Source organism: Gopherus evgoodei, chromosome 2 (assembly GCF_007399415.2).
Source record: "Gopherus evgoodei ecotype Sinaloan lineage chromosome 2, rGopEvg1_v1.p, whole genome shotgun sequence".
NCBI lineage: Eukaryota > Metazoa > Chordata > Testudines > Testudinidae > Gopherus > Gopherus evgoodei.
This window is the reverse complement of record NC_044323.1, coordinates 58,858,180-58,877,395: the sequence shown is the minus strand read 5'-3', so window position 1 is coordinate 58,877,395 and position 19,216 is coordinate 58,858,180. Positions and strand designations below refer to the sequence as shown.

Genomic DNA, 19,216 nt, shown 5'->3' with positions numbered 1-19,216 from the left:
AAATGTTGTTATATTTTGTTTCCCTCATAGGCCTAGAAGCTGGGAAACAAAGGGGCAAAAGACATTATTATTATTTTTAATTTCTGTCTGTCACAAGTAAGCAGAGGCATCTGAAAGTGTGAAATAGTCCAAGCTCCTGTAGGGTGTAAATACTGAACAAAAACCAAAGGTGGTTTTGATTTTGTCCTTGGCAAACCAAAAGGTGAGTTTGCCAGAAGCAAACCCAAAACAGGGCTGCCTGAGTCTGTCTCTCTCTCTTAATAAGTAGATGAGATATGTTCCTCAACTGTTGCTTAAGCATGATAGTTGACTATATTAAAGGGAAAATACTTTGATAATAAAATATTATAACAGAGCTGTGTGAACCACTATGACTATAGATAGATCGATCAACATTTCTAAAACTCCATTGAAAAAGCTGAAAAAAAGTTTAAATCTAACTTCATATGGTAAACCTCTCCCCCCCACACACAGTTTTTTGTTAAATAGCTATTTACATGGTTGACATTAATCAGCTCCAAAAAGAGCCATCATGGTCATTGGGCCAATAATAATTATTTTTAAATTTTTTGGAAATAGCCTTAATGCTTTCCAAAGAACCAGTAAGTTTTGTTAGGTCAATAATACCGGGTTTAACAATACTTTATAAACAAACAGTTTGTGATCTATTTTGTCAATATATATTTCCGAGAAAGGCTTGTAATCATTAATATAAAAACAGTTTAAAATTAAGCAATACGCCCCAAAGGATTTTACCAATAGGATTAAGTAACACTAAAGCTGTGTGACAACAAAAAAATAAATGTCTCTTCTCTGTTTTTTACTACGTGCCTGTGTTTTAAACCTGCAGACACCTCAGTAAGGATGCACCTCATTAATATTATTTAGTTGTGGGTTGTATGTGTATTTATATAAATAGATTAGTTTGTAACATTAATGTTGATGAGAAACTTGTACATTTACAAGTGCATAGTAATGTCCTTCCTTTGCCAGCAGCTGGCTGTGAGTCCCTTGTTCCACTACTTTTCCATTATGAATCACTGCTATGACATCAGCTTTCTGGATGGTTGTCAAGCGATGAGCAATAATAATGCAGCTTCAACCCTTCCTGGCATCGTCCAAGGCTTTCTGGACAATCTGCAGACAGATGCAGTGAAAAACTCGTTATTACTTGGAGAATCTTCCCTTTCATAGGTAACACCTTTGCTTTTATAGTTCACATTATCACTTGGGCGTTCCTCACTGGGGTTTAGGATTCAGTCCTTCCCATGGATGAAGGAGGCCTCAAACAGAGGGGCCTGATATTACAACCTTTATTTGTGTGAGTACTTCCACTAAAGTCATTGAGACTACTCTCATGAACAAAGGCTAGCAGAATGAGGTCCATGAGGATCTAGTTTGGACCAACACAACTAATTTACAGAGATGTAATGAATTGCCTGTGATAATGGCTGCTTACCAAATGTGTGTGTTATATTTTACATTGCATGCTGTCTGTTTCCAACTACAGGCCAAATTTAGAGAAACTAACAACCTCTGTCCTCCCAGCCATATGCCCTTGTCCAGGTGTTTGTCAGTTAGACATGCACAATACTTAGATCAGTTTGGAGAAAGCAGACCAGCCAAATACATAAACATGATTAAAACTTGCATGTTCATTGATAGTACTGGCAATGCCAGACACTTCTTGTTAGCCATAAAAATCCAAAATTCAGGATCCTGACATCTGGCTCACTACTGAATGGTGGTTTGCAGGGTGGCATTTTTCACTTCTACTGCATCCCCATCCAAATGAACTGTTTATTCATCCCTGTGGAGTCTGCCCCCTCTCCTGGAGATGGTGGATGCAGTGAGGAAGCTCAGCCAGCTGAGCAGCAGAGGATAGCTGAATTACTCTCTCTTCCCTTCACAACATCTCCTGAGAGGTAGGAGGTGTTGCTGAAGCCTTTTTTCCAAGCCAACTGCTCCTGCATGTCACCTCTTACCCTCTGAATGCAGATGGATCAAAGGACTGGGAAGCAGACAGAGGCTTCTTCATTGTTCCATTCTGTCCTGACAGCCAGCAGTTCTACTGGCAGACCGGATCCCTCTCAGTTTCTTTAGCAACACCTGTTCGCCCAGACAGAGCAGGGAATAGTGCAGAAAGAGACCCACTTTCCTGCTAGTGCTGCTGGCTGAAGGGAAGAGAAAGGAGCTGGTGACTTGCCTTACAAGGCCTCCTCTAGTAGATCACTGTCTACTGTTTGAAGACACCTGTCTCAAACTCAAAGTTGCTAACTGTGAATGGGATTTTCCAAAGTGCTCAGCATTGGTCTAACTGTGGACCCATTAAAAAAGTCCCATTGACTTCATAACTGACTTTGAAGGAACTTAGGCAGGCCAAAACTGAGGAGTTCTGAAAGTCCCACTTTGTCTCCAGCCCCAAGTGTTGCTGACTACCATCAGCTCCCAATTTAGACACCAGGAGTTGAAGGCACTCTACACCTTGCAAAAGCAGGCTGTAGACAGAGAGTGAGCTAAGGGTTGTTCTGTGGAACTTTCAAAATTGTATTGTAGATGGAGCGCCTGTGTTCTTGCAGTGAAGCGTTCAAACCCCATAATTTTGTGTGTATTACAAATGGTAGAATGCATATTACTAACCTTTTCACTTTCTGTGTCAAGAGCAGATGTGGCTTCATCCAGAAACAGAACTGCTGGCTTACGAACTAGAGCACGAGCAATTGCGATTCTTTGTTTCCGACCTCCAGAAAGTTGTGCTCCTTTGTCGCCGGTATTATACTTCTGTATAAGTATATATTCATTGTGAAGGAAAGTGAGAAACAGAAAGTTATATTTTTAACAGTAGATAATGTACTATATTAAGCATTTCCACCATGAAAGAAAAAATAATAATGTAATTGTTTTTAATAAAAAATAAGACGTTATAAGATTTTATTAACTGTTTGAATCAAAATGCATTTCTATAGCTACACATATTGATAACTGCTCTGTAAAGAAAATTCATTTCAGCATTAGAAAAAGATTAACTCCCAAGTGGTGCAACCACTGATGTGTCTAGTCAAAGACACCTGTACTTAAAACATATAGATCTCAAGAGACTTTTATAATTTCAAGGCCCTTGAGACCCACACTCAGGAGGTGCTCCTTTATTTCTTACACATCCAAAACTTTCTTCTAAGCACATTTTCAAAAAACTAGGTGGTAATGAAAAAAAAGTTTTTTTTAATTTTCAATTGTCATTTTCAATTCCATGCAACTCTACAGGAAGCCCAATTTCTTTGGGTTTTTCCAAGGTCTTTCTCCACTTTGAGAACTAAGTCCATGGCAAAAAAAAGGTTACTTACCTTTCTGTAACTGTTGTTCTTCAAGGGGTGTTGCTTATATCAATTCCAGTTAGCTGACTCCCAAACCTTAACTCAGAGGTGGGGTCAGAGTCAAGGAACCGCAGATTGGAGGCTCGCTCTGCCAAAGGCTGCATCGTCCTGAGAGTGCTGAACGATGGCATAGTGGGACATGAAGGTGTGAACGGAGGCCCACGTGGCAGCTCTCCAGATTTCCTGGAGTGTAATGTGAGCCAGAAAAGGAGCTGATGACACCTGAGCCCTCATGGAGTGAGCTGTGACAGCAGGTGGAGGGACATTTGCCAGGTTGTAGCAAGCACGGATACAGCTGGTGATCCAAGAAGAAATTTGCTGAGAGGAAACCAAAGTGCTTTTCATCTGCTCCACGATGGTGACAAATAACTGGATCGTTTTACAGAAGGGCTTTGTTCGGTCCATAGAGTGCCCTTCTAACATCCAGGGAATGGAGCCTCTGTTCCCGAAGATCAGCACGCGGTTTGGGGTAGAAGATATCCTGGCTTACATGGAAGCTGGACACCACTTTTGGCAGAAAGGCCAGATGAGGCCTTAGTTGAACCTTATGTTTATGAAAAATGGTATAGGACGGATCACAGGTGAGAGCTCGTAGTTCAGACACCCAACGTGCAGAAGTGATGGCCACTAGGAAGGTGACCTTCCACGAGAGAGAGAGAAGTGAAGAGGTGGCCAGTGACTCGAAAGGAGGGCCCATAAGGCAGGAGAGGACCAAGTTCAGGTACCATGTAGGCACAGGTGGCTTTGTTGGAGGATGAATTTTTTCCAGGTGTTTGAGGAAATGTCGCACGAGGGGGTGTGTAAACACACAGCGCTCTGCCGCACCAGGGTGGAACACAGAGATAGCCATGAGGTGAACCTTAAGGAATCCAAAAGCTAGGTGCTGGTCCTTTAAGAACATCAGGTAGTCCAAAATGCATGGGATTGAAGCCTGGAGCGGAAGCATCTGTCTCTGAGCACACCAGCTGGGAAACCTCTTCCACTTAGCCTCGTAGGTAAGTCTAGTTGACAGCTTGTGGCTTTCGAGGAGCACCCGCCTCATTGAGTTCGAACAGGCACGTTTGGCCTGGTTCAGCAATGGATCCTCCAGGCCATGAGGTGGAGCGACTGAAGGTTCGGAGAAGGAGATGACCGTGGTCCTGGGAGATGAGGTTGGGGTTGAGAGGAAGGCGTATGGGAGCTCAAACTGACAAGTCCAGCAGGATCGAGTACCCAACACTGGCACGCTAGGTGGGGGCTACCAGTATGACATCCGCCCTGTCCCAGCAGACTTTCAGGAGCACCTTGTGAACGAGCGGGAATGGTGGGAAGGCATAAAGCAACTGGCTTGACCACGTGGTCTGGAAGGCATCCACTATTGAGCCTGGGCTGTGACCCCGAAAGAAGCAGAAGGTTGGGCACTTCCTGTTGGTCTGTGAAGCGAACAAATCAACTTGGGGAAAACCCCAGGTGTGGAAAACGGAGTGAATGATGTCTGGGCGTATCGACCACTCGTGTGTGAGAAAACGCCTGCTTAAGCTGTCAGCCAGTATGTTCTGGACAGCCGGCAAGTATGAAGCCTGAAGGGTGAAGGAGTGGGCTAAGCAGAAGTCCCACAGAAGGAGGGCTTCTTGGCAGAGTGGCAATGACCGGGATCCGCCTTGCTTGTTCAGGTAGAACATGGCCACGGTGTTGTCTGTTAGGACCGCTACACAACACCCTTGTAAGTGAGGAAGGAAGGCTTGGCACACAAGGTGAATCACCCTGAGCTCTTTGATATTGATGTGCAATGACAGCTGGCTTTCATGCCATAAGCCCTGCGTTGTCAGGCTCCCAAGGCGGGCCCCCCTTTCCAGGACAGATGCATCTGTGACCAGGATGAAGGTGAGTTGAGGGGGGTGGAACAGGACCCCAGCACCCACCCTCTGAGGATACAGGCACCATCGGAAGGAGTCGAGCGTGCACTTTGGGACCATGAGGACCATTTCCAAGCTGTTGCATCCCAGTTGATAGGTGGATGCCAACCACATCTGTAGCAGCCTGAGCCTCGGCCTGGCATGTTGTACCACGTAGGTACATGATGCCATGTGACCCAGCAACCTGAGGCACTGTCTTGCTGTGGTGGTGGGAAATTTGCAGAGGCTGATAATTATGCTTGCCACAGCCAAGCGCCGTGTCTCCTGAAGGAAAGCCCTTGCTTGGTTTGTGTCCAGGACAGCATCTATAAACTCTATTGTTTGAGTAGGGGAGAGGACAAATTTGCTGACGTTCAGAATGATGCCCAGGTGAGTGAACGTGTCCATGGCCAATTGTACCTGAGACTGGACATGTTGATGAGACTGACCCCGTATAAGCCAATCATCAATGTATGGGATGAGGTGCAGGTGGTGACGGCGAAGGAAGGCTGCCATGATGGCCATGCACTTGGTAAAGACACGAGGGGCTGTGCACAGGCCGAATGGAAGGGCCATGAACTGATAGTGCATGTTGTTCACCATGAAGTGGAGGAAATGTCTGTGAGATGGAATAATTGAAATGTAAAAGTACATGTCTTTCATATCAAGGGTGGCATACCAGTTTCCCGGATCCAGCGAGGGAATGATAGTGGCTAAGGAGACCATATGGAACTTCAGGTTGACGATGTGCTTGTTGAACTCCCTGAGGTCCAGAATGGGCATGAGGCCTCCTTTTTCTTTGGGGACAAGGAAATAATGAAAGTAGAAACCATTGCCCCTGAGCTCCTGAGGCACTTCCTCCACTGCCCCTAGGGCAAGAAGGGATTGTACTTCCTGGACGAGGAGTTGCTTGTGAGAAGGATCGCTGAAGAGGGACGGAGAAGGAGGGTGGAAGGGCGGGATGGAACGGAAATGGATAGAATATCCCAGCTGCACCGTGCGGCGGACCCAACAGTTCAAGGTAATATGGGAGCAGGCATGGTAGAAATGGGATAGGCGGTTCAGGAACAGGTAACTGTCCGGGATGGGAGCTGGCAGTCCATCCTCAGCCGCACCTTCAAAATGGGCGCTTCAGGCCCGGGGGAGGCTTAGAATGTCCTTGACCCTGTCTGGAGGGTGGGGAGACGGTCTATGTTCGGAGTATCTGTTTCTCCAACCAGAAAAGTCCTGCCTCGGTCTAGGTGGGAAGGCACACTGCTTGGTGGTTTGGGGTTTAAATGGCTTTGGTTGGTTAGCTAGGGTATGCATACCTAAAGATTTGATAGTGTTTCTCGTATCCTTTAAGGTATGCAAGCAGGAATCGGTTTGCTCCGCAAACAAGCCCTGACCATTAAAGGGGTGATCTTGGATGGTGCTTTGGACCTCCGGCAGGAGACCTGAGGATTGCAGCCAGGCATTCTGTTGCATGGCAATGCTAGAAGCCAGAGTGCATGCAGCTGCTTCTGCAGCATCGAGGGAAACCTGGAGGGAGGTCCGGACCACCAATTTACCTTCCTCAGCAATGGCCCTGAGTTCCGTACTGGCCTCCATTGGGAGATCTTGGAATTTAAGGACCAAAGACCAAGAGTTAAAGTTGTATTTACTGAGGATCACCAACTGGTTAGCAATCCTAAGCAAGAGACCCCCAGTAGAATAAACCTTTCTCCTGAAAAGATCCAGGCATTTAGCATCCTTTGATTTGATGGCAGGCCCTTGCTGGACCATATGGAACTTCAGGTTCTCTGGCATTTATCGCATACACCACGAGTGAGCATGGGGCGGAGTGAGTGAAAAAGTACTTGTAGCCCCTGGTGATAAAGTATTTCCTTTCTACCCCTTTGGCTGTGGGAGGGATAGAGGCAGGGGTTTGCCAGAGAGACTTGGCATTACTTTGAATAGTCTTGTTCATGGGGAGGGTTACCCTGGAAGGTCTTTTGGGGCCTAAAATGTCCACCATAGGGTCCTCCTCCTCCATAACTGCCTCAGCTTTGAGGTTCATATTAAGGGCCACGCGCCAAAGCAATTCTTGGAGGATCCTAAAGTCCACTGGAGGTGGACCAGACATGGACGTGCCAGCCATGGCCTCATCAGGGGAGGACGAAGACGACTCCACTGGGAGAGCTGGGGCGGAAACAGCTTCTTGGTCAGCTGCAGGTATCTCCTCTTGGGCCCCTGGGGTAGGCCCTACCATGGGTGCTGACTCCACGGGTTGGTCCGGATCCAGGGGAGGGCTCCTGAGGGTTACCTCAGGAGTATGAGTGTCTGAGCGTGACAACGGACGGGCCTGATGCTATGCCCGGGGGTCCAGAATTGCCACTAAGTCTGCCAATTGGGCACTGGGGGGTCTTGTCCAAGGCTTTGCGGGCCTGACTTGGGAATGTCTGAAGCCCCTGAAGCTCTCCCTGACGTGCCAGAGGGGGATTGGGACCGTGATGGCCAAGGAGGGGCGGTATGTGAGTGGAGTAAAGAGGGCACTGAGTCCCTTGGTAGCCAAGGATCATCTGATGATCAGAGCTGTGAGGCCGATCGTGATGAAAAGCAGTGCCGTGAGGAAGAGCCATGCCGCATTAGAGAACGGTGCCTCTCGGGTGACCGGTGCTGCTCGGGTGACCGGTGCCATGATGGGGAGCGGCAGCGGGCCGGGGACTGGTGCTGTGGCGACAGTCGACTCAGGGATCAGTGTTCCATGTGGAGACAATCCTAATGGTGCCACAAGGTCGCTGAGTGAGACCTGACCTCAAGTGGGACCACGTTCCAGCAGTTAACCGTGACCTCGAACAGGAACGGCTCCGAGGGTCGGGGCTGCAAGACCAGTGCTGCGAGTCTAACCAGTACCGTGAGTCAGACCGGTATCTGCGGTGGTGCCGGGACTCGGAATGACGCCGGGGCCCCGAGCAGCATGGTGATGCTGGTCTAGGGACTGACAGTCCGAACATCGCCAGCTTGCCCTTGGATGGTACCGGAACTCAGGCCGGGGCCGGTGCTGGGACCAGGGGTACTGGAGCTGTCACTTCGATGAGCCCTCTAGTGGCCTCAAAGGTATCCGGAGTGCAAGGCAATGTAATCTCCTCCAGTTGAACGGTACCCTGTGCTGGGCTGGCATGTTGCTCGGTTGGGGCCGGAACAACTTCTTCAGCCCTAACGATGGGTCCTCCCAGGTCTTGCTTCTTTCCGGCAACTGGGGAATGGGAACGGTGCTGAGGTGGGTGTTTCTGGGGCCCAGGAGATCGTCAGTCCCAAGGTGGGCATGGGATCTTCTGTGGTGCCGGAATCGGCAGTTCTGGGGGAGCACTGCCCACCGAGGCGCTTGGGCCCTCGTCTTGAGAGGGCCGCAATGCAGACTCCATGAAGCATTGCTAGAGTCGAATTTCCCTCTCTTTTCTTGTCCGTGGCTTGAAAGCCTTACAGATTCTACACTTGTCAGCCTGATGGCTCTCCCCCAAACTCCTAAGGCAGGAGTTGTGGGGATCACCAATAGGCATAGGCTTACTGCAAGAATTTCAAGGCTTGAAACCCTGGGACGGCATGCCCCAGGGCCCCGCAGGGCAGTTGATGAGTGCTAAACTGCCCTCAATGACTGAACAACGCTTAACACTATAGAGAAAGACACTTAACACTAACTATTAATAATTAACTAACAATGATTATGATAAGCTAGAAATTAGTGGAGCACTTGAGAAACCAAGAGACCACTGTTCCAACAACCATCACAGGCGGTAAGAAGGAACTGAAGGGAGGTCGGGCCGGCAGGGTCTTATATAGAACACCATATCGGTGCGACTCCAGGGGGCTCCCTAGCTGGCTCAATGGGTAGCTGCTAGGGAAAAAGTTTCCGACTTCCGTGCATGCGGCGCGCACACACACCTAACTGGAATTGATATGAGCAATCACTCAAAGAAGAACATAAAGGTTAAAATGTACTTGAAACATTTTACCTTTCAGATAAGACTAAAATTGGAGAAAGTTTCAGCCAAAAAAGGAAAAAGAATTGACAAAGTTTATGAGGAATGAAAATAAAGGTTTAGAATCGAATGTCTCTTTTATAGTTGTTATATAACATCACTGTGGTAGAGGAGAACAAGAAAACTAGAGCTCAGATTTTGCATTTGAATTAGCTAATTATGACTGTGTCTGTGTTAATACATATTGCAAGTTACATTTTTAAACATCAGCTTCCTATTTTCCTCTGAGAATTGTATCCACAAGAAAATAAACTTTAAAAAAAAACACAAATAGCATATTGTTCTGCATTAATAGGAGTTGCTTAGATAGGTCACAGTGACTATTTACCCCACACTGAGAATGGAAAGACATTTTCATTTACCTCTGGGAGATTTTCTATGAAGGTATGAATATTTTCTGCTTTAGCTGCCTCTTCAACTTCCTTCTGACTGACAACCCTACTGTCGTCTTCGTACTGGATATTTTCAGCAATGTTGCAGTCAAACAAAATAGGCTTCTGGGACACAATACCTAATTTGGACCTTAACCATTGCAAATGCAAAGACTTCATATCTAACCCACCTGCAAACTAGAAACAGAAAAACGAAAAAAATCATTCCCTGCAGAATGCAATACTTCTCCTCAGGCATACAAGATAAATGTGAAACACCAATCTGTAAAAATCCTCTGCCCTGTGTTAGAGTACAGTAGAAGTAAAGTGGTCAGTGAACCACTTCTGATCAAATAATAGATGATCAGATCTTTCATCCAAAATTGAACTGAACCAAAACTCTGAAAATTCAAAAGAAGCTCAGATAACCTTTTCCTCTCAGAAGTATTTTTTTGTGGATGTCTGCTCTGCTAGCTTCTGTAATAGATGTGGAATTGCCAATCTATAATGAGATGTGCCCACAGAATTTCCATCTTTATTGATTTCAGAGTAGACAGAGAGACAGGCCAGTCCTCGCTTACAGACAGCCTTCCAACCTGAAGCAAATACTCACCAGCAACCGCACACGATACAACATAAACACTAATCCAGGAACCTATCCTTGCAACAAAGCTTAATGCCAGCTCTGTCCACATATCTATTCAAGTGACACCATCATAGGACCTAAACACATCAGCCACACTATCAGGGGCTCATTCACCTGCACATCTACCAACGTGATATATGCCATCATGTGCCAGCAATGTCCCTCTGCCATGTCCATTGGCCAAACTGGACAGTCTCTATGCAAAAGAATAAATGGACACAAATCTGACATCAGGAATCATAACATTCAAAAACCAGTGGGAGAACACTTCAACCTCTCTAACCACTCAGTGACAGACTTGAAGGTGGCAATTTTGCAACAAAAAAACTTTAAAAACAGACTCCAAAGAGAGACTGCTGAACTCGAATTAATATGCAAATTAGATACAATTAACTTAGGTTTAAACAGAGACTGGGATGGTTGGGTCATTACACTACTTGAATCTATTTCCCTATGTTAAGTTCTCCTCTCACCTTCTATGAGTCATCTCAATTATCATTTCAAAAGGTTTTTTCTCTCCTGCTGATGATAGCTCATCTCAATTGATTAGACTCTTCCTGTTGGTATGCATACTTCCACCTTTTCATGTTCTCTGTATGTATAAATATCTCCTGTCTGTGTGTTCCATTCTATGCATCCAAAGGAGTGAGCTGTAGCCCACGAATGCTTATGCTGAAATAAATTTGTTAATCTCTAAGGTGCCAAAAGTACTCCTGTTTTTTTTGCATCTTTACCGAGAAAGTCTGTTCATGAGCTTCTTAGACCGAGACGGTTGAAGAGCTCCAATAAGAATCCACATCTTTGGGCATTTTTTCAAACATCATTTGACTCACCATCTCTAGGCTATTCTTCTTGGAGCTCCCATCATCATTAATAGGACTTTCATCAAAAGTCTCATCAAGTGATGAATTAGACCTCAAATTGTGTTATGTTAACATGACTACAGGACTAGTGACAAGGGTTACATTATGGGAAGTATATTCTAATGCCCCCTCCAATATATCAAGTAAATCAACAAAGAGATGCAATCTAGTGATCTAAAGCCTGGACGGGGAGTCAGAAGATCCAAAGTTCTACTCCCAGTTCTACCTTAAGCAAGTCCCAAGTCTTCTCTGCAGTACCCAGACCTGTAACAACACTTATCCACCTCAAAGGGATGTTGTGCGGATGATGTAATGTTTGTAAAATACTTTGAAGAACAGTTCTATAAGCTCTAAGCGTTAACAGCTTTACAAATCTCTTCTTACCACTTGTCCTGCCATAGGGTCATAAAATCTCTCCAGCAGCTGAATGGATGTGCTTTTGCCACAACCACTGCTCCCCACCAAGGCTAGCATCTGTCCTTTATTAACCTTCATGCTGAGTCCTTGCAAAACTTGAGCTTTTGGTCTTGTAGGGTATACAAAATGGATGTCCCTGAATTCAATGTTGCCATCAAACTTACTCTGGAAAATAGAGTAGAAAATACAAATGTATGACAGAAGACCTGTCTGTCTTGTACAGAAGCATCAAACACAACTCAGCATGGTCATTTAAACAAAGGTGTTGACAAGTCAGTTGGAAATGGTATGGAATTTTCAAACCCAGAGCATTTTTGTCAGTTTATTATTGCTTAAATATGCAGTGACATTTGTCATAAACAGATAGTTAAGGGTTAATATCTCTTTAACCTGTAAAGGGTTAACAAACAGGGAACCAAACACCTGACCAGGGGACCAATCAGGAGACAAGATACTTTCAAATCTTGGTGGAGGGAAGCCTTTGTTTGTATTTTTTGAGTTTGGCTTTGTTCTCTCTGGGCTCTGAGAGTGATCACACGTACCTACAGGCTCTCTAATCTTCTATTCCAATTTTGTAAGTACAAAGGTAGAAAGGCGCTATAGTCTTTTTATTTGTTTTTTCTTTATTTGAAAATGTGTATTTGGCTGGAAGTATTTTAAATTGTATTTCTGCTGGAGGAGGTTTTTTTCTCCAGTTTCTAGAAGCTGACAGACCCTGTAATATTCCATCTTGAATTTACAGTGATTTTCTTTATTCTTTTTTTCTTTTATTAAAAGTTTTGCTTTTAAGACCTGTCTGATTTTTCCCCTTGTTGAGGCTCAAGGGAATTGAGTCTGTACTTAACAGGGAAGGAGAAGGGAGGGGGAGAGAAAGGGGGGAACCCACATGATTTCTCTGTGTTGTGATTCAAGGAGTTTGAATCACGGGATCTCCTAGTGTACCCAGGGCAGGAAAGATCTGGGAGGAAGAAAGGAGAGGGGGGAATCCTTTTGTTTAGATTCATGGAGCTTGAATCTGTGTATCTCTCCAGGAGCCCAGGGAGGGAACACTTGGAGGGGAGGAGGGGGAAGGAAATGGTTTATTCCCCTTTGTTGTGAGACTCAAGGAATTTGGGTTTTGGGGTCCCCAGGAAAGGTTTTAGGGGGACCAGAGTGTATCAGGCACTGGAATTCCTGATTGGTGGTAGCTTATCAGATCTAAGCAGGTAATTAAGCTTAGAGGAATTCATGCTAGTACCCCAACTTTTGGACTGTAAGGTTCAGATTGGGGAAAGATACTATGACAACATTGGATTGGATTCTGTGTACAGGACCTCCTTGTTGAGTGGTTCTTTTCTGCATCTCTCTTTCATTTATATCATTCCTTTTCAGCCTGGTGCATAAGGACTATCATTACTTTAGGTAAGTAAACAACCCTAATACCTCTCTTTTATGTCATCAATGCATATAATCCAGACACTATCACTGTGTGTGGAAAACATAGTTCCTGCCCCTGGGAGTTCACTCTCTAAATAATGTAATTTAAACACACAGTACACAGGATGAACATAGTACAAGGTGAACATCAGATCTCAGATTGGGTTAAACATTTTTACTTTGGTGGATTATTCATAGTTTTCAAGGAGAACTATGTTTTAAGTGTAGGTTTGAATAGGGAAAGGGTAGCTGATTGGCTCTTTTATATTGGAAAGGAGCTCTGAGTATAAGAGGTAGCAAGGAAGAAGACTTGAAGACACGGGTGAGCGAAGGAGATGTTAGGACACACTGTGGGAGCCTCCTCTCATGCCTGGGGAATGGGACATCTCGAAGACCACAATACCAGCACTGTCAGTAAAATGGGCTCTTACAGCACCTAGAGAACTGGACTTCCAAAGTTTAAACTCTTTGGGCCGAATCTTAGCTTCATTGAAGTCAAAGGCAGCTGCTTCACTGGCATCAGGGTTTGGCCCAGAGTGGTTTCATTTCAATTAACATCTTTATCCACAAGAAAATATTTCCCCTGGAGCATTAGCAGTCTGGGCATGTGGAGCTGATTCAGGAAAGTAGTCAAGCACATGTGTGACTTAAAGTTGTGCACATGGGTTACAGGCATGCTTACAGTATGTACCCGAGTCCTTTTCTGAATCGAGGCCACTATCCAAAAGCTAGAATTCAAAAGCAATCTGAAGTTTCTGAAAGGCTGGTTCTGCTTGTAAAAGCATTTCTGGAAAGCACTGAGAGACAATATGAAATTTGTTCAGTTTACAAATATGAAGAAGAGTTCCTAACTGTCAACTCTGGACTTTGAGAGACAAGCTGGGTTCTTTCCATCTCATGTATAATCACCAGGAACAAAAAGGTTCGGCTGGCCAAAGTACGTCCTCATTAATACTTGTGCAACTCCTTTGACTTGAATGAGGTTACTCAAATGTTGTATGCAATGTTGGTACAGCTGCATCGGCCCCAGGATATTAGAGGGTCAAGGCGGGTGAAGTAATATCTTTTATTGGACCAACTTCTGCTGGTGAGAGAGAAAAGCTTTCGAGCTTATACAGAACTGAAGAAGAGCTCTGTGTAAGCTCAACAGCTTATCTCTCTCACCAACAGAAGTTGGTCCAATGAAAGATAGTATCTCACCCACCTTGACTCTCTGTTATACAGATGTAACTGACTGGAACTTAGCAAACAAGTCTGCTGATGATGCACAAGAAGGAATAGAATCTAACTCACTCTCCCCTTCAGCTGCATAGTTTACAGGAGTAAAAAGCAGTGAAAACATACTTGTATTGCTAAAAAAAGCAATTTAACTCTGGGCTTGTCTTCACTATCAGGAAGCTCGACACTGCTACAATTGATTCAGGGGGTGTCGATAGCAGAATGCTCTCTGATTGACTCTGGTACTCCACCGGAATGAGAAGAGTAAAGTAAGTTGATGGGAGAGCATCTCTTGTCAACAAAGCACAATGAAGACACTGCGGTAAGTCGACTAAGCTACATCAAACCCAGTAACATTATTCATGTAGCTGGAGTAGCGTAACTTAGGTTGATTTTTCCTGGTAGTGTAGACAAGGCCTCAGAATACACCCAAAGGACAGAACAGGTGAATGCAATGTCATTCTTCCAGTCATTTTTCAGAACAGAACCACACTTAGAAGTATTCTGTTAATTTCTCAAGCAAAAAGGTGTCAAATGGCACTGAGCTAATATAAAATTATTAAGTTATTGTTGTTAAATTTTACCCTAGCTGTCTGGTCCTGTCTTCTGTGACATTGCAAAAGACAATTTAACAAGATTAATACAATTAAGGACAATACAGTACCACCAGGTTTGTTAGTTTCAAGGACTTTCTGAATGGCCTTACCAGTTTTGTACCCTCTTCACTATAGCTGTCAATTAAGGGTTTCCTATCCAAAAGCTGGAAGATTGGTTGAGCAGAAACGTTAGCTTTGCCGAAATCTGGTGCCAAAGAAGTGGACAGCCCAACATTTATAACACCAAATAGAACAGTAAAAAAAGGCTCTGAAAACCAAACACAAAACATCTTTCAGTTCATCTAAAGAGAGACTTTTTTATTATTGTTAATAAATTACAAATATTGTTTTCTTTATTTAAAACAAACAGACTTAACACTATCTATAAATCTAAAAATTGTGATAGTTTTAGAACTTTATGGCTTAGAAAAATTACACACAAAGGATTAGAAACATAAGTTTACAACTACCAGTATTTTTATGAGTGACTAATGGTATGTAATTTCTCCAGGCAGTAGCATTTCACAAAGCTCGTTGTCTGCAATGAAGTGTCAGAGCCAGATTCTGTACATGCCAACACACCTGTTTCAAGCTTCCTTTCCCAGAAATAACCCTTCTGCCTGAATTGAACTCCTGACCAGATGCTAAACTGCTGGACCTCTTGCACTATTGCCTCAGTAACTAGACTATACACAATAACCATGTGTTGAAATCATTGCCTTTGGACTGATGTGTACTCACATAAATACATTTTCAAAGTTTGCATAACAATTAGCAATGAGCCATCCCCCAAATCTGAAGATCGCTGCCTCAAGAAAGTAGGTTACAAATTGGGCTATTCCATAGATAAGTCCATATAGGGGGGCTTTTGTTAGAGAGTCCCTGATAAAAGAAAAGATTTATGTTAAAGGAAAAAATTGTCATGAAATGCCAAGAGCAGAGACTGGCTGGGAGGTCAGACCTTTGGATTAGCGGTGGCAAACCCTAACCCTCACTCACTCAAATAAAAATTAAAATAATTAATAAAGCTGCATGCTAAGGGCTCCATGAAGGTTCCTCTGGAGATAACTTATGGCAAATCCCAACTAGCTGTTTGTTGGATAGGACCTTATGATAAAATTACCTTTAGTACTCAAAACATTTTAACACTTGAATGCTGGTCTCCAGAATAAATGTTTATGGGTGGCCAAAGCAATCTGACACAAAGCAAATTGATAATTTCGATAAGTCTCTTATGATCTTCGAATGCTTGAATTTTTGGAGAATTTGGATAAATGTAGTGGTCACCATAGAAAAGTCAATGTCTACAACACAGTATAACTGAAGCACTGCAGATATTGCCTATTCTGAGTACAAGAGGGGGAAAAGTAACAACTCAGAGCCCACTTTACAGTTGTTGTGTGGGATGGTAAAACTGAATCATCTTAATTATGTGCAGACCTTGCTGTGACAAAGAAACTGGTACTAGTTCTGACAAAATGATTTTTAAACAGAAAATGCAATATCTGCACATTTGAAATTTTCCATTGGGAAAAAAGTAACAAAATATTTTATTCTGGGTTGGTTTGACCTGAATTGAAATATTTCTGCCTTGCACCCACAGCTATGTGACTCCAATAATACCTTATGCCACTCAGTCAGAGGGGAGACCACACTGCATCATGGGAGATGCAGTCCAACCAGGGAGCCCCGCCCATAAGAGAGGCAATGTTCCAAAACAGGGAAATACAGTTTGATGTTGAATTAGATAGAAACAAACACTTTCAGATCAGTTAAACAAAAAAAATTAAATATTTCAAATATTTGGGAATATAAAAATATTTTGTTTGGAGAAAAAATGCAAAAATGGAATGATTTGCCATTTCTACATTGAAATTTTTTCTAAAAAAACTTTTTCTGTGAAAAAATGTGATATATTTTCACATTTTATCCCACTTCAGAGCAAAACAGAACTTGAAATATTAGAATTTCCCACAGGATAGAAATTCAGATTTTCACTCATCTCTAGTGCTCATATATTTTTAAAATGTTTTCCAAAATAGTTTCTCTATAAATCATAATATTGTGATACAATGACCTGCCAGGACTAGAGACAAGTGCTAAAGCTGAGAATCCCATTTCTCCAATGAAATATAGATATTTTTTCTCATACTGATGATGGTTTATAGAATATTGAATCATAAAACTGTCATTTGCAGAGGACTATCATTTTCAATTCTTGCTTTTACTTAAAACATACTTAAGGGGAAAGAAACAAAATGGATCGTAGATAATTTCATTTAAAAAAAATGGAGACTGGGAAAATGTCTGACATATTTGGATATTAGAAATTAGCCCCTGCAGTTGTTAGCTTGTAGAGTGTGACTGAAAAGGCTAAAGGGGAAAAATAAATGCACCTTATTTCAAGACCAGCAAGTCCTTACTTATAATACAAGTCATAATATCTGGTGACATTATGTAGTATAAAGTCTTTGCCACTTGACCTATGAAACTCATTCTGCTGCAGTGCTTGTGAAGAAGTAAACATCCCATATTTATGTTAATAAAAACTTTATACCAGGTCATTACATTCTCTCTCACTCACAAATATTACATCACTCACAACAGTATCTATTTTAAAGAAACTGAGTAAATACTTTTTACCCTGCAAAAATCTTTTCAAATCAGGTATGTGTTTAATATTTTCATTCTGCAAATGAATGTAATATGACTAAATCTTGAGTTGTTTTAAATTAAGAAACTATGTATTCATTGCTTTTAAAAAACAGAATTGTTTGAGAGCAAATCCTACCTGTATGGACCATTCAGACTTGCATTATATCTCTTACAGAATGCATCTTCACTAGTTAATGAAGCCACAGTTCTTATATTTTCAACTGCTTCCGCTGAAATTGGGAGACAAGATGGATATGAAGTATTCTTTTATATTTGAGTCTACTCCTACCACTATGTAGTTAGCACATCTGTAGCACTTTTCATCTTTCACTCTCTAAGTATTTTTCTTTTAAAAAAAGGAGATTAAGTATCATTCTCAGGGAAACAGAGGCACAACTTTTAAATTATTTGCCTATGGTCACACAGTGGTCTTTCTACTAAGCCAACATGGTTGCTATGTGATTCCTAAGTACTTCTCTCCCCACCTGTACATTTTGTTGTACAGCAGCATTAGCTGGCAATATAGAAGCCATTAAAAGGTAAGAAGTTGCTCTTTGCTCTGAGTACCCATATCCCAGGCAGCAGCTCACTGGAGGGCTGCATGCTACCTTGGTTATGCTGCCTGAACAGCACATTGAGCTGGGTTAGCCCCACACTCCTACTACCCACCCCTAGTGGGGACTCCTGCTCCTGCTTCTGCCAGGCTTCCCCAGCCATGTGCCAGGCCCATCCAGTCCACCCTCCTCTAAACCAGGCCCTTCCCCCACACACTTTGGCCAGCACTGCCACAGGGGCGACGTGTATCTTAACTTTTCATTTTCTGGATTTCAGATGTTTAAATTTGCATGATCTTTAGCTCCCCCGCCCCGTTCCTGGCTTCATTGGGCGCGGCAAGGTGAGAGGCTCAGACACTCCAAGAAGAGCAGGGTCCCTAGATCCCAGCTTACATGGAGGAGCAGGGCTCCCCAAGATCCAAGCAACACACAGAAGGGGAGCATTCAGGGCTGACAGCCCACCCCCAAATCCTCAACTTCCTCTGCCACGCCTCACATTCCCCATTCTCTCCCCTCACATTCCACCAATCCCTACCCTTCATACTCAAATGACCCCATCTTTGGCTCACTCACCCTTCCCTACGCTTTCATGACACATAGCAAATTTCAAGACAATCTGTGTAAACACACAGATTTGAGCACACTTAGTAGTCATCCTTTAAACAGGAAGGGCTTCCTCACCTTAGCTAGAGTAGAGCTGGTGCTCAGTTATAATGCTATATACAATTAGAAGGCCAATAGGGTAGAGGAGCTCCACACATCCATCAGCATCATAATAGTCTCAGAGAGCTGTGAAGTGGCCCATTCATCTCAATGAGATGTTCTCAGCTGAAAGTGAACACCCAGCCTGAATTCAGACAGAATCTAGCTCTGAGGAGGGTGACCAGACAGCAAGTATGAAAAATCAGGTTGGGATGGGGAGTAATAGGCACGTATATAAGACAAAGCCCCGAATATCGTGACAGTCCCTATAAAATTGAGATCTGGTCACCTAGCTCTGAGACATATGAACTGCTTCATTCATGCAAGTGGGTTTTCCCTTTCCCCCTTCCCAGGACTGTAGAGTTTCTGACATGCCCATTCTCAGCTCCTCACCCCTCTCTCAGCAGTGTGTTCTTGGGACATGCTCTGAGCATGCCTGTTCTAAGCTTCCCACTCAGAGAGGACCCGGACTTCCCTGATCCAAGCTCACATGGGGAAAGGTAGAGAGAGGGGGACAAACTCCTTTAGA

General features: G+C 43.6%; 1 pseudogene; it reads right to left on the bottom strand.

Moving 5' to 3' along the window:
• Positions 1-933: 933 nt before the first annotated feature.
• LOC115644860 lies at positions 934-17,624 on the bottom strand (annotated as a pseudogene).
• Between the last annotated feature and the right edge of the window lie 1,592 nt (positions 17,625-19,216).